This window comes from Papio anubis, unplaced genomic scaffold (genome assembly GCF_008728515.1).
Source record: "Papio anubis isolate 15944 unplaced genomic scaffold, Panubis1.0 scaffold50, whole genome shotgun sequence".
Lineage (NCBI taxonomy): Eukaryota > Metazoa > Chordata > Mammalia > Primates > Cercopithecidae > Papio > Papio anubis.
The window spans coordinates 246,160-262,755 of NW_022165199.1; the positions used below are offsets into that span (position 1 = coordinate 246,160).

The window sequence follows — 16,596 nt, forward strand, 5'->3', positions numbered from 1 at the left end:
CCATTTTCAGTGTAAGAAGAGACTTCCTTGTGGAAGGCTGATCTCTTCCTCACAGGATGCTTAAGTAGCAGTTCCAGCATGGAGGTCTTGTTATCTTCAATCTCAAGGTGTCTAAAACCAACTCTTTAATTTCCCTGCACAAACTGGCATCTTCTTTTGACTTTGCTATTTCTTGCATTAGAAAATTATTTTCCATGACCAAGATTCAACACCTAAACCTGAAATGTAAAAAAAAAAAATTGTGGAAGTGCGAATTTCAATCTTTAAAACAAATATGCATTGCTTTTAAAAATAAATTAATATATGTAAAGTCCGTAGCTATTATTTGCTACATTCCTCTCTCTACTTTCTCACACTTCCCTTATTAAAAACAACCCTCTAGGATTTGCACATGAAGAAACTACCATTTTAATCCCTGGCATAAGACGAAGCTAAGGGAAAGATAAGACCCATCCAACAGCTTTCGTTTTTCCATTTCCTCTACTTTGAGGCAGTTTTTAAGAGGGAGAACTTATTCTTGTAAATATTGTTTGCTTCAGTACTTGTAAAGGGTTAAATTTCAAAATCCTAAGTTCCTGCTTCTAGAGCTAGACTTGACTTTAGCAAACCTTTTTCTTTCAACTGATTTTGTTTACTCTATTTCCTTAGATCTTTACTGTTCCAAAAGTTCAGCGAAAGATGACTTTTTCTTTACTCCGACAACCTTTAGAGGTGGAGCGAGTATCAGTGGTGGTATTTCGGTGAGTTGATAAATTTGCAAGAATGACAGAACTAAATGTTGCTTCTAGAGTTAAACTAGAATCTGCTACATTACTATGAGTCCTCCGTAAAGTATACCTGATTGTCATTGCTACTAGAAAAAGACTGGATTTGAGGAAACATGGACTTGAATGTCAATTCTTATTTTTTCGATGTTACTTTATGTTTTAGAGAGTGACAACACTTGACTAGGATCATTAATAAGAAACAACTTCTGGAAATCTTAGAGAAATATTGTTTATTTCATGCAATAGTGATTATATAATTCCCATGACAGAATATTTTCTACACAAGGAAAAATGGCTAAAATTGAAAAATAGATTTATTCAGTATGTTCAAAATAAAAGGTTTCAAAGACACTTTGGAAGATGATATTGGAGAAATTAACAATAGCAACATAGCTGTATGTTTTAAAAGTAATTTTAGGAAGAATATGGAAGAATATGACATTGCTTTATGTTTGAATGTCTAGAAACTTTTAAACTGAGAAGTGCTAGCAGGAAGATCTAAAATAAGATAGAGAAGAGGTTACACGGATATTTTCTCCTTAGTTACCTTACATTACACAATTGTATTTAAGTTCATCTTTGTTATCTGTTAGTACCAATCCCACAAACCAATCTAGCAAACCGATAAGGACAAAGAAAGGATAAGCTGCCAAGTGCCTGGTACTTTGATTAGCTTTCTGAGAGATAAATGTCTTCTGTCTGCATTCTCATTGCCACTGTTTGGGTACAGAGTCCCCTCTTTTTTTCATCTTGCTTAAAGAATTGTTCTTCTTTTCCTCTGCTCTGGGGACTCAGCCCATGAACACAGAACATGTTGACTTAGTCCCACTGGCGAATTTTCAAGCCCTAACAAGTTGGCTTGGAACTTGCTGATGAGCCTTTATCCTCTGGGCAAGTGGGGCCACCAGATACAGATGTCATTGTCACAGAATTCATTCACCTGCCCAGTACCATTTTGTATTTGTTTCTATGACTATTCTGCGAAACAAAAACAATTTTGTTTTTTGTTTGAGTATTTTGTGAAACAAAGAAACAACAAAGTCCTTCACCCATGAAAACTCACTTGTGTCTGTGGTATTTTTCACAGGAAGTCTTTACCGCCAAACATCCTTTTTGTGTATCTTCCTTTGTAATTATAGTGCCTCCTCTCCCCAGATTTGCTCATTTTCTCTTCTTTCTTCTGCTCTTCAATTTGCCTGCAACACTCTTCCTATTGCTAACCCAGTTTTGCTCATGCTTTGAGGTTCTTCCCAGGCTGAAGATAAGGGTGTGTAAGAAGATAGGGACCAGAAAAAGGGAGGGAGCAGCCAAAAAAGCTGCAGCCACTCCAGCTTGAGAAGGCAGATCTGAGACATTTTGGGCCTGGGGACTGGGGTCTGGGATCCAGGGAGGGATAGTTACGGAAAGGAAAATGTCTTTTAGCATTTGGAAGCCCTTCCTCCATTTCTTGTGGAAATTAATCTTTCATTCAACAAGTGTTTACTGAGCATTACTATGTGCTAGACAGGCATTAGATGCTGGAGATACAGCTATGGAGCCCTGTCCTAAAGGAGTTTGTGGAATAATAGGAAAATAGCCAATATAATAGAAAAATGTATTCTAGAGTGATTGGGGCTCTCACATGGGCAGTGCCAGGTTCTACGGGAACGCACAGGAAATGCTCCTCCTATCTCTGATTTGGGGAAGTCGGAGAAGGCCTCCTAAAGGAAATGATATATGAGTTGCCATTGGACAGATGAAAAGGAGCTAGTCTGATAAAGGGAGTGGAGACAGATGGCTACAGGCAGAGGGAAGAGCATGTGTGAAGGCTCCCAAATGGAAGGAAGCTGAGTTGTATATTTCTGGAGTGCAGACATGAGGAGGTGCAGAGAAGCATGGGAACAGGGAGGGAGAGTGATGAGGAATCAGGCTGGAAAGATGAGCAGGGACCACGTTGCAGAAGGTCCTAGGAGTCATGTTACAGCTTTTTTCCTGAGGCCAACAAGAGGTGTTGGCAGGGTTTTTAGCAGGAGTGTGACATGATGCCATTCTCCTTTTATAATGATGACTCTGGCTTTGATGTGGACACTGGTCTACAGGTGGCCACGCCTGGAACAAGGGAGGAACATAGCGGGAGAGCAAGCACTGGTCAGCAGGCATGTCCTGGAGATAACCCACTGCTTGGGGCTGGGGTGGGGGAGTAGAGAGGTGGGGCTAGGAGGCATGGTCTTGGGCAGCCTTGCTGGCAGCTGATTGAAGGTGCGGAGGGAGCCACAGGGGAGTTACTGATGGGGTCATATATGATGACCTAGCCTTGCTTTTAGCAACACCTGGCAGCGACACCCCTATCTCCTTGCTTGGATTCATAAGTTTTAGTTACCTGGTCCCTATAAAACACTGGGTCCTGCAAAGTATCAGTGACCCTGTTTGTCAGGCATACCCCAGGGGCCAGAAAAGGAAGAAATGGTCTCAGGCTTTTTAGACTTCTTGGTGATTTGTAGTGGAGAGTGCGTGTTGATGAACTTCCTCTGCAACCTCTTTTCTTGTAACTACTAAGCCATAAGTGTTGTTCTTCCCCTTCTCTGGTCACCATATGACTGACCAACTTCTTCTTTATGTACGTTGGCTGCATCCTGCCACACCACTTTCCTGAGCAGGAAACAAACCAGTCATTTTGTTTTTTCTAACTGAAAGAGCATGCGGTCAGTACCTCTGCCTGCACCGTCATATGTTTGCAAAAGTGCGTTTATTTCCATGGTATTTTGGGTTTTGAATGTTTGAAATCACTTGTTTGCTCCTTCATTTCTCATTCTAAATCTCTAAGAGTTTACAGAATGAAGGAAATTAGACCACATGTAGGGAAAAATGAAATCTAATAATGATATTATTCTGGTTTTAAAAAAATAACTGCCCAGAGAAGACTTACATACATGAGAATAAATTGAGGGAAAGTTTTGGATTGCATTTTGTTTCTCTAGAGCCTGGGCAGTAATTTCCTCTCACACATAGTTCTCGAAGTTCAGTTGTGGTTCTCAGCTATGGCTTGTGAAAGAGTCACCTATGGCACTTAAATAAAAGGCAGATTCTGGAACCTTACCCCTGAGATATTCTGATTCACAGGATTTGAGATCTGTTTCACTCAATTTTAATGCCAAATTGAGTGGCATATTTGTGCTTACCTTGAGTTGTCTCATATGGCCTTTAAAATACAAAGATTATTTTTGTACAGAATTATTCTTATCTGGCTGGACTAAAGCCTGATAAATTCAATCTGTTGTTCCTTCCTGTGTCAGTGACTTCCTAGTTATCTAGATTTGTCTAGGAAGAAAGTTAAAGGAGGCAAATTTATAGTTATTGTGCATTTTTCAGATACTAATATTGCATACTTCTGCTTTCTTAGGTCGGCCACCTGTTGAGACCTGGTGAAAGATCAGGTAGTTCTACAGTAAAAAGAAATCGCTTGGTAAGTTTTGAGTTCTTCCAATGATGCAAAGTGATGTTTTAAAAATATAATTTTAATTTTTTCGTGGAAGTTTAATTTATATACAAAAAGCACACAGGTCTAGGTGTTCAGCTCAATGAACTTTGACGATTATATACACCCATGTAACTACCAAGGGTGTATAAAACAAGATATAGAACATTGATTTCTATCACCCCAGAAAGTTCCCCTGTGCCCCTTTTCATTCATTCTTTCTACACCCATTGTGGCCATCTTTTGATTTCTGTCAGATCAGTTTTATCTACTTTTGAAATGAATATAAATGAAATCATACAGCATGTGTTCTTTTGTATTGCTGCTTTTGCTCAGCATAAGGTTTTTGACATATACTCACACAGTTGCGTGTATTAATAGTTTGTTCTTCATTTTAAATTTCAAAGCAGTGTTCCATTGTGTGAACACACCAACATTTAAAACAGAGTTCATATAGTTAGAAATAATTTTGGTCATGATTGCAGAAAACACACTTTGGTTTTTTGGTTGAGTAATTTGGTGGATTAATTAAAAGTATTACACTTCAGTTTACTGAATCCAATTTCTTTAATATAGCATCCACACCAGAGAGTGTTGATTTTCTCTTTTGTCTCTAGTTAGTCAGTGACAGGCTACTATGTAATTAGAGTTTACATAGTGCCCTGTCCCTCCTTCCAATACCATCCCTAATAGGTGGTTAACCTACTTCCACAGGTACTTAGAGCATGATGCATTTCATTCCCTTGTTAGATACTTGTTCATTGCAACATTCAGTCTTATAATGAGCTGAATTCTGTCTCAATGTGGTTCCCACCCATAGGCCATTAGTTATGCCCTCTGGAGCAATATATTCATATTCCCAATGGTAATCAGGAGTCTAGAATTATTGTCACCCATTTTTTTCAAGTAAAATGATTTAATTATATTTAATCTTAATAGTGTAAAGATAAGATTAACTGGCTTTAACACAAACAGATTTTCAACAGGACCCAGTGTTGCAAAGTTTTGATATGTTCTAACATGATCTAAGATCCAGGTCTCATTCTCTTAAACAGTAATTCATATGTATATGTGTATGTATGTATTAATGCATATATGTAAAAGTAGGTAATTTTTGGAAATAAAAATAAGAAAGCAGAAGTCACCATAATCATGCTGCCTAGAGATAAATTCTTGAGGTTGCTGTGTTGCACAACTTTACAGGGCTCCAATTATAGTGACCTCTATTAATGTATTTGTGTATATTGATCCAAATATATATCCCCAAATAGAATTATCCTGTACGTTATTTTGAAACTTCCTCTTTAAACTTAGAATTATAATCAAAGACACCTTTTATGTCTTTAAACATTTCTCAATAACATTATTCTTATTTACATTTCCCCTAACTTTTAATTTTGAAAATGTTGAATGTTACATAATTGAAAGAATGATACGATGAACACTCATAACTTAATTCTACAATTATTACTATTTTGCCACGTTTGCTTCCTTACTGTCTGTCTCTTTTTCTATACAAACACATTCCCTCATGTGTACACACACACACATGGGGTCTTTTTGTTTTTCAAATTTCAATAGGCTTTTGGGGAACAGGTAGTGTTTGGTTACATGAATAAGTTCTTTAGTGGTGATTTCTGAGATTTGGTGCACCCATCACCTGAGCAGCATACACTGTTCCCAATTTGTAGTCTTTTTTCCCTCACTCCCCCTCCCACCCTTTCCCCCAAGTCCCCAAAATCCATTGTATCATTCTTATGCCTTTGCATCCTCATAGCTTAGCTCCCACTTATGGGTGAGAACATACAATGTTTGGTTTTCCATTCCTGAGTTACTTCACTTAGAATAATGGTCTCCAATTCCATCCAGGTTGCTGCAAATGCCATTATTTCGTTCCTTCTTATGGCTGAGTAGTATTCCATGGTGTATGTATGTGTGTGTGTGTGTGTGTGTGTGTGTGTGTGTGTATGCCACATTTTCTTTATCTGCTTGTTGATTGATGGGCATTTGGGCTGCTTCCATATTTTTTGCGATTGTGAATTGTGCTGCTATAAACATGCGTGTGCAAGTATCTTTTTTGTATAATGACTTCTCTTCCTCTGGGTAGATACCCAGGAGTGGGATTGCTGGGTCAAATGGTAGATTTACTTTTAGTTCTTTAAGGAGCCTTCACATTGTTTTCCATAATGGTTGCACTAGATTACATTCCTACCAACAGTGTAAAAGTATTTCCTTTTTACCACATCTGCATCAACATTTATTCTTTTTTGATTATGGCCATCCTTGCAGGAGTGAGGTGGTACTGCACTGTGGTTTTGATTTGCGTTTCCCTGATCATTAGTGATGTTGAGCATTTTTTCCTATGTGTGTTGACCATTTGTATATCCTCTTTTGAGAATTGTCTATTCATGTCCTTAGCCCACTTTTTGATGGGATCCACTTGTTTTTTTTCTTGCTGATTTGTTTGAGTTCATTGCAGATTCTGGATATTAGTCTTTTGTTGGATGTATAGATTGTGAAGATTTTTCTCCTACATGTGGGTTGTCTGTTTGCTGATTATTTCTTTTGCTGTGCAGAAGCTTTTTAGTTTAATTAAGTAACATCTATTTATGTTCGTTTTTGTTGCATTTGCTTTTGGGTTCTTGGTCATGAAGTCTTTGCCTAAGCCAATGTCTAGAAGGGTTTTTCTGATGTTATCTTCTAGAATTTTTATAGTTTCAGGTCTTAGATTCAAGTCTTTGATCCATCTTGAGTTGATTTTTGTATAAGGTGAGAGATGAGAATCCAGTTTCATTCTTCCACATGTGGCTTGCCAGTTATCCCAGCACCATTTGTTAAATTGGGTATCCTTTCCCCTCTTGATGATTTTGTTTGATTTGTCAAAGATCCATTGACTATAAATATTTAGCTTTATTTCTGGGTTCTTTATTCTGTTGCATTGGTCTACATGCCTGTTTTTATACCAGTATTACGCTGTTTTGGTGACTAGGGCCTTATAGTATAGTTTGAAGTCGGGTAATGTAATGCCTCTATATTTGTTCTTTTTGCTTAGTCTTGCTTTGGCTTTGTGGGCTCTTTTTGGTTCCACATGAATTTTAGGATTGTTTTTTCTAGTTCTGTGAAAAATGATGGTGGTATTTTGTTGGGAATTTCATTGAATTTGTAGATTGCTTTTGGCAGTAGAGTCATTTTCACAATATTGATTCTACCCATCCATGACCATGTGTTTCCATTTGTTTGTGTCATCTATGATTTCTTTCAGCAGTGTTTTATAGTCTCCCTTGTAGAGGTCTTTCACCTCCTTGGTTAAGTATATTCCTAAATATCTTTTTTATGGCTATGATTAAGGGGTTTGAGTTCTTCATTTGATTCTCAGCTTGGTTGCTGTTGGTGTATAGCAGGGCTACTGATTTGTGTATATTAATTTTGTATCCTGAAACTGCTGAATTCATTTACCATTTCCAGGAGCTTTTTGGAAGAGTCTTTAGGGTTTTCTAGGTGTATGATCATGTCATCAGCAAACAGCAACAGTTTGGCTTCCTCTTTACTGATTTGGATGCCCTTTATTTCTTTCTCTTGTCTGATTGCTCTGGCTAGGACTTCCAATACTGTGTTGAATAGAAGTGGTGAAAATGGGCATCCTTGTCTTGTTCCAGTTCTCCAGGGGAATGCTTTCAACTTTTCCCTATTCAGTATAATGTTGGCTGTGGGTTTGTCCATAGATGGCTTTTATTAACTTAAGGTGTGCCCCTTCTATGCTGATTTTGCTGGGGGTTTTAATCATAAAAGATGCTGGATTTTGTCAAATAACTTTTTCTGCATCTATTGAGATTATCATGTGATTTTTGTTTTTAATTCTGTTTATGTGGTATATCACATTTATTGACTTGTGTATATTAAACCATCCCTGGATCCCTGGTATGAAACTCACTTGATCATGGTGGACAATCTTTTTGATATGTTGTTGGATTTGGTTAGCTGGTATTTTGTTGATGAGTTTTGCATCTATGTTCATAAAGGATATAGTTCTGTAGTTTTTTGTTATGTCCATCCCTGGTTTTGGTATTAGGGTGATACTGGCTTCATAGAATGATTTAGGGAGGATTCTGTCTTTGTCCGTCTAGTGGAATAGTGTCAAAAGGATTGGTACCAATTCTTTGAATGTCTGATAGAATTTATTTGTGAATCCATGTGATCCTGGACTTTTTTGTTGTTGGCAACTTTTAAATTACCATTTCAATCTCAGTGCTTGTTATTGGTCTGTTCAGAGTTTCTATTTGTTCCTGGTTGTGTATTTCCAGGAATTTATCCATATCCTCTAGGTTTTCTAGTTTATGGGCGTAAAGGTGTTCATAGTGGCCTTGAATGATCTTTTGTGTTTCTGTGGTATTGGTTGTAATATCTCCTGTTTCATTTCTAATTGAGCTTACTTGGATCTTCTCTCTTCTTTTCTTGGTTAATCTCACTAATGGTCTATCAGTTTTATTTATCTTTTCAAAGAATCAGCTTTTTGTTTCATTTGTCTTTTGTGTGTGTGTGTGTTTTTTTTTGTTTCAAATTCATTTAGTGTGCTCTGATCTTGGTTATTTCTTTTCTTCTGCTGGGCTTGAGTTTGGTTTGTTCTTGTTTCTGCAGTTTCTTGAGATGTGACCTTAGATTGTCTATTTGTGCTCTTTCAGACTTTTTCATGTAGGCATTTAATGCTATGAAGTTTCCTCTTAGCACCACCTTTGCTGTATCCCAGAGATTTTGTTAGGTTGTATCACTATTATTGTTCAGTTTGAAGAATTTTTAAATTTCCATCTTGATTTCATTGTTGATCCAATGATCATTCAGGAGCAGGTTATTTAATTTCCACTTATTTGCATGGTTTTAAGAGTTCCTTTTGGAGTTGATTTCCAGTTTTATTCCACTGTGGTTTAAGAGAGTACTTACTATAATTTCAGTTTTCTTGAAATTGTTGAGATTTGTTTTGTGGACTTTCATATGGTCTGTCTTGGAGAATGTTCCATGTGCTGATGAATAGAATGTATATTCTGCATTTATTGGGTAGAATGTTCTGTAAATATCTGTTAAGTCCATGTGTTTTAGGATATAGTTTAAGTTCATTGTTTCCTTGTTGACTTTCTGTCTTGATGACCCGTCTAGTGCTGTTAGTGGAATATTGAAGTCTCCCATTATTATTGGGTTACTGTCTATCTTGTTTCTTAGGTCTAGTAGTAATTGTTTTATAAATTTGGGAGCTCCAGTGTTAGGTGCATATATATTTAACATTGTGATAATTTCCTGTTGGACTAGTCCTTTTATCATATAATTTCCCTCTTTGTCTTTTTTAACTGTTATTGCTTTAAGGTTTGTTTTGTCTGTTATGAGAATAGCTACTCCTGCTTGCTTTTGTTGTCTATGTGCATAGAAAATCTTTTTCCACCCCATTTCCTTAAGTTTATCTGAGTCTTTACGACACACAGGTTGCTGTTGTTTTTGTCAAATGTTGTAGACATCATGACACTTACCCCAAATACTTCAGCACACATCCCCTAAGAACATGGACTTTCTCCTGCATACCCACATTATCATCACCATATCCGAGAAATGTAACATTGATAAATAGCATATATTCCATTTTTTACTTTCCTCAATGGTCCCCAATACATCTCATCTCTTGGAATTGGTTTTAATTTTTGGTACAGTATCCAATCAATGTTCATAAACTGAATTTGGCTAATTCCTTTATTTTCTTTTTATTATTTTTTAAATTATACTTTAAGTTCTAGGGTACATGTGCACAACATGCATGTTTGTTACATATGTATACATGTGCCATGTTGGTGTGCTGCACCCATTAACTCATCATTTACATTAGGTACATCTCCTAATGCTATCTCTCCCCCTTCCCCCCTCCTCACAATATAATTTTTCATTATTTTCAATTTTGGGAAAGTCTAGTCTAACCATTTTATTGAATATTCTAGCATGGTTTAATTTCTTCTAAAGTAATTTGGGTTAAACATTTTTGGCACAAATAGTATGTACGTAATATTTGTTTTTTAATGAACAATTCATTAATTAGTTAATTGACAGTGTTTTGATGAGGAATGAAACTTGTTAATCCTTCTGACACAGAACTTCATTTTATAGACAAATAGTAATTGCTACGTAATCAGTCTAAGTTTTGGCTGTGTAACTGTGTCTGCATTCGCTTCCTGATGGTGACTGGCAGAGAAAGCTGAGGCCAGTCACTTCTTCTTGGACTTATTACAATGACCCATGACCTGCAAGACTGACATGTGATGAAATGATCACCATCATTTGTATCATCATGAGTGGGACTGACACATCTTTAGATGACATTGGTTTCTGTAGATATGGCAATAGTCTGGAGAGCTTTTTATTTTAACCTAAAACATGCATTCATTTATTTAGTCACTCCACAAACATTTTTGAGTCCTTATAATTTGCGAGGTAGCACCAACCTTGACTTCAAATGGCTTTTTACATTTCAATAAAATATATGTATTCTCACACAATTTTTAAGTTTATGGTATCAAGGATAACTTAAAAATAGTTTATTAAGCATCACTGTAAGTGGTATATTTGCCTACAGTGGTATCTTTGCCAGAGGGACACAGACTGAGATCTTCTAATCAGCCTGGAGTTGTCAGAGGGAAAAATCATGCAGAGATGATATTTTATCTCAGTGAGAAAGTTCATGTCTGCAGCCTTTAATAAAGGTGCACTTACATTTGTATGCTCTTTCACAACATCATTGGGACGCGTAGGACCTTGATGATGTGTTTGAAAATATGACAAGCCAGCCACGGGTCTTGTGGTGAAATAACAACTTTCTCCCAGATATGCTTTATTCTTTATTATCTCCATATTCAGATGTCTTGCATTCTTTAAGATGTAAAAAGTTCCAGCCCCTTGACTCAAATGTTTAAGATATTATGATTACAGTCTATTTTCTGTTTGTTTTTTGAAATTCACTCTTTCCTTATGGCTTGTATGAGATGTCTAAAGACAAATTGTTTTAAAATGTACATGTGACGTGGTGCAGTGGCTCACACCTGTAATCTCAGCACTTTGGGAGGCTGAGGTGGGATGATCGCATGAGGTCAGGAGTTTTAGACTACAGTGGCAACACAGTGAGACCCCTGTCTCTACCAAAAATTTAAAAATTAACCAGGCACGGTGGCACGTGCCTGTAGTTCCAGCTCTTTGGGGGACTGAGGTGGGAGGATCACATAGGCCCAGGAGACTGAGGCTTCAGTGAGCTCTGATCGTGCCACTGCACTCCTGCCTAAGTGACAGACTGGGACCCAGTTTCTAAAAAAAAAAAAGAAAAATTAGAAAAGAAAAAAAAATTGTACACGTGCTTTTCCACAAAGCAGTCAGGAAGGATGTTGTTTATGGGTGAAATACCTAATTCAGATCTCATTAGTTTAGAAATATGGGAAGCAAAAGAAGTACATAATTAGAGGCCTTCTTTAAACCAGCTAAGCTGTTCTTTATTCCAAAATGTGGGGGTTGTGGAGCCAGACACATTACTGCCTTAGTATGTTTATGGGGTGTAGAGTAGGATGAATCAGACCAGGGCCGTGTATGTCTTCTGTGGGCCCAGGCACTTTTGCCTTTGTGGGTCCCTTCCTCCATAAAAACATATTAAAAATTATGTTTGATGAATATGTCAGTATAAAGACAAATATCATCCAGGCTAGATTCATTATTATGCATCCATTACTATTATATTCATTTTTCCTCTGGTTTTAAAATAAAGGAAAATTGAGACAGTTTTGTGGGCTCTTGAAAATATCATGGGCCCTAGCACTCTGCCTACTATGCCTCCTGGATAAGTCAGCCCTGAATCAGATACACATATTGGGCTGAAGTAGCCTTCCAGAGAGCAACTCTGTATATCTTGGGGAGAAAAAAGACAGTTTCTTATGCTTATTTTTGTGAACCTACATATAGAAAGTAGTTAAATATGCTTTTAGTGGCAGTAGTGCTTTCAAGTTATTATTGCCACTACAAGTTTAAAAACCATGTGGTAGCCAGGGCTTGGTGGCTCATGCCTGATATTCTAGTGCTCTGGGAGGCTGAGGTGGGAGGATCACTTGAGGCCAGGAGTTGGAGGCCAGCCTGGGCCACATAGCAACACCCTGTCTCTACAAAAAAATTAAAAATTAGCTGGGCATGGTGGCATGGTTCTGTACTACTCGGGAGACTGAGGTAGGAGAATAGCTTGAGCCCAGGAGGTCGAGGTTGCAGTGAGCTATGATTGTGCTATTGTACTACAGCCTGTGTGACAGAGCGAGACCCTATCTAAAAAAAAAAAAAAAAAAAAAAAAAAACACCTGACAATACAGAACTGTATGGTACTCATATATTTTCATGACACAACCAAAATCTTAAATTTTTTCTTGCCAACTTGTACATACTATTTGAGTTTAGGTGACTGTGACATAACAGATCAATAGCATAAGAATTTACTGGGTTTGGCCAGAGTGGGTATTATGGGTTTACAAGGCTCTGTTAATTTTCTGTAATTGTCCTTTGTGAACGCAGTTGTTGCATGACAGAAACAACATGAGTCAGAAGTGATGGGAGTGAACCTGGTTCTACTTACCAGGCATTGGTATTCCAATCCTCTGAGCCTCAATTTTCACATTTGTAAAATTGGGACTAATGTTTACCTCTGAAGGTTACTGTGAATGTGAACATAAAATGAAAGATTATATGTGAAGTAACTCATAAATTATAAAAGCACTATGTAAATGTTAGACAGTACTGAATTCATAGATATATGATACAGTTCATTGATTTCCATGTTTTTCTCCTGAAGACTCCTAATTTCTAAGTTTTACTAAAACGGTTTTGTCCAGTTTTATGGCTGACATGAGCATTATATATACAGGTGGGTTTCCTATTTACTGAGGTCACTTGTATGGGACTCTGATTTCCAAGAGGACACCCTGGAAGCCTCTTCTGTACCCTCTGGGACTCTTTCAAAAGGGTTGTTTACTTACGGTGACTCTCTAGAGGCCTGCCAGTGTGGTGCAAATGACAGTGGTCAATTGCTTTGGTTGAAGTTTATATACCTGCTTCTCAGGCATTTACAACGACTTCTCTTACAATAAATGTTGCATTATCACGTCTGTTTAACAAACCAACAGGCTGTAATAGGACCTAGAGGTCATGAAGGTTCACTGCTAACAGCATTTTGGAATGTATTATTTTTGGTCTGCAGTTGGGGAATAAAGTGTGTATTTTTTTTTTTTGTATACTTAGATTACATAATACCATAAACATTGCTTTGAGCATATATTATTTATCAGGTAATGTACTTTTCCTTTGATAGAGGGTGATAAAAAAGATGAATAAGACATGGAACCTACCCTTATAGGTACCTTATCAATGCATATAAAAGTATTTTTATTTGTATTAATTTATATGTTTAAAGAGTGTTATTTCTCATTGGGTTTATCTCTTATGGAACAATAAATCCAAAAGCTGTTTTCTCAAGTAGATTTTCAGTTACATTTGTGAAGGAATTAGTTTTTGTTTGAACTTGCATTTCCTCTACCATAATAATTTATTTTGAATTGCATCATGTTTTTAAAAGTCATCTGTTTTCTTAGTTTGATTAAATGAGGCTGTTGAAATGAAGTACCGCATGGTGCTGGTCAGTGAGTGACATACATAAGAGAGCGCTGGCTTCACAAAAGCCCTCTCATAACTTTGGGGTTCTATTTCCTAATGAGTTCTCTTCTATGTTTTAATAACTTTTTGGTGTCCAGAGAGAAAGGGCATGGGAAATTATCTTTGGTTCCACTAGAGATGAGAGAGAAACACCTAATCTCTTCCATTTCAGTATACAAAAATTCTGTGCAAAAACATGATTGAAATTGTTGTAGAGACTGAATTCTTGCTGGTTGTTATAAATATTGCAGGGCATAAGCCTTCCATTTGTAGGTTCATTAGCTTTTACAGTTGGGAGCGATGGGAGGTAGTATTGCAGTCCTTAGTCCTAGGTATGGTCTAGAATTTATCCTGTATTTAAGTCACTTTGGAATAGAAGTTTTTTTTCTCAGACAGGATACACTATATATTTTTAAATCTTGCCCCATAATTATAGTGCAGAGATATAAATAGAAGTACAGATAAGAGATGTCTTCTGCCTTTCAAACACTTCCCAAGTTTATGTACTGCTCTAACTTTATTCACATAGAACAGTCTGTTTTATTACTCAGGATATGGGCTAGGTTAGGATGCTGTAACAAACCACCCCTGTCACAGAGGACTTCCTAAAGAGAAGCCCCAGGGACTGTTCCTCCCCACCACCTTTCCCTCACCTCTCTGTGGAATTGGGGGAGAGTGGCTATTCTCTCCACGAAAAATCTTTTTTTCTTGGGTTTCATGACCTTCATGCAGATTCTTCTTGCTTCTCAGGCTGCTCTGCCTCTGTCTCCTTCATTGCACCCTCGTGGTGGAATTTCCCCTGGTTCAGTCTTCTGTATTTTTCTCTCTGTTCATTTTGTTCCGCAGAGAACTCCTTCTCTATCTTGGCTTCTGTTCATCTCTATGGAGATGACTCTTAAAACTATGGTATTTATTGTGAAATCTTTCCTAAACATTATATGTTAATTCCAACTGTTGCAGATTTTGATTTAATAGTTTTATCAATATAGCTTTAGATTGCATAGAATGAGAAAACCTGGAAATTAGAAGAATCTTCAAAGTCAGTTTATCCAGCTTTATTTCTACTTTGATAATCTGTTTCTAGAGTGCTGATGAGTATTTTCCATGAATATTGCTCTGCCAAGTAGCTCAGACATCTAATTTGGGAGCTGTCTAAATCTTTTTCTTTTTCTTTTTTTTTTTTTTTTCAGAAACAGGGTCTCACTCTGTCACCCAGGCTGGAGTGCAGTGGTGATCATAGCTCACTACAGCCTCAAACTCCTGGGCTCAAATGATCCTCCCACTTCAGCCTCCCAAGTAGCTAGGTCTACAAGTGTGCCACCATGCTTGGCTAGTTTTTAAATTTTTTTGTAAAGACAGGGTCTCACTATGTTATTCAGGTTTGTCTTGAAGGCCTGGCCTTGAGTAATCTTTCAGCCTGGGTCTCCTAAAGTGTTAGGATTACAGGCGTGAGCTACTGTGCTCAACCTCATTCTCTGTTTTGACAGTAAATTCAACCATATGTTAACAGAATTTCAGATCCTTGTAAAGTTTACTTTCTGTTCTGAATTTTGGAATAACACAGAGTATTTGTTCTTCCATCTACCTTAAAAATAATCGAATATTTGAAGATCTCATTTTTCCACATGCTCTCTTTCTTTTGCTAATATTCTTTCTCTCTTTCAGTCTCTGATTTTTTGGGTAGACACCTGCAAGTTTTCTCTAATATATGATGATATGGTTCATAGTTTTTAGACTCTCAGTATCTCACCTATAATATGAACTTCACCAGGGAAGGGCTGCTGTCTTTCTCATTTTTGACCCTACAACATGTAGTATGGTGTGTGTCACTTTGTTCTAGAACCTGGACATCTATTGAGTAGATGTTTGAATGAACACATCATGGTCACAAAACTTTTTGATGCTCTTGGCTTCTCCAGTGGCTTCTGCACTGCCTACAACTGGGTTCGATTGAACCCAGTTCTCAAGATGCAGTCTGACTTAACTTGGAATGGAGTGGTACAAGATTCTGCTGATCCGGAATTTGGTTTCTGCTAAGATTGTATTAATAGCTTTTGGGAATTTGTACTTATGGCTCACTGAGCTCTCAGTGAAGGCAGAAAAACCATGAAAGGGTCTTGAGTCAGGTGTTAGGTTTCTGTATTTATTAAGTTGATGTAGCGTCACTGAATTAGTCAGGATTCTCTAGTAAAACAGAATGTATGTGTGTGTATGTATGTGTGTATATATATACACATACACAAATATAGACAAATATATGTGTATCTATAAGTCTATGTATGTGTCCAAATATATACATATATGGATATATGTATGTATTTATACATATTCATATATATTGTATATATAAATACTGTATGGATTTGCCTCATATGATTATTGATGCTGAAAAGTCCTGATTTGCAATTGGCAAACTGGAGACCCAGGAGAGCCAGTGGCATGATTTCAGTCCAAATACCAGCAGGCTTGAGACCCAGGAAGAGCCAATGTTGTAGTTTGAGTCTGAAGGCAAGAAAAAACTGATGTCCCAACTCAAAGGCAAGAGGAGTTCCTTCTACTCAGCTTTTTGTTCTAATCAGCCCTTGAGCTGATTGGATGAATCCCACACACATTAGGGATGGTGATCTGCTTTCTGCTGCCTACTGATTAAAATGTTGATCTCATCCAGAAAGACCC

The 16,596-nt window shown here is 37.3% G+C and overlaps 1 protein-coding gene across 4 annotated transcripts in view; it reads left to right on the forward strand.

Moving 5' to 3' along the window:
- LOC116273273 (probable phospholipid-transporting ATPase IM) overlaps positions 1-16,596 on the forward strand; it is a 152,842-nt gene that overhangs the window by 9,292 nt on the left and 126,954 nt on the right. For 2 of the 4 annotated variants that reach the window (XM_031662246.1, XM_031662243.1), the window contains exons 2-3: positions 649-740; positions 4,147-4,209. The gene's annotated coding sequence lies outside the window, so the exon portion shown is untranslated. Of the gene's footprint in view, positions 1-648; positions 741-796; positions 2,630-4,146; positions 4,210-16,596 lie in introns of those variants that run through there. The other 2 variants (XM_031662245.1, XM_031662244.1) reach the window with 2 other exon arrangements.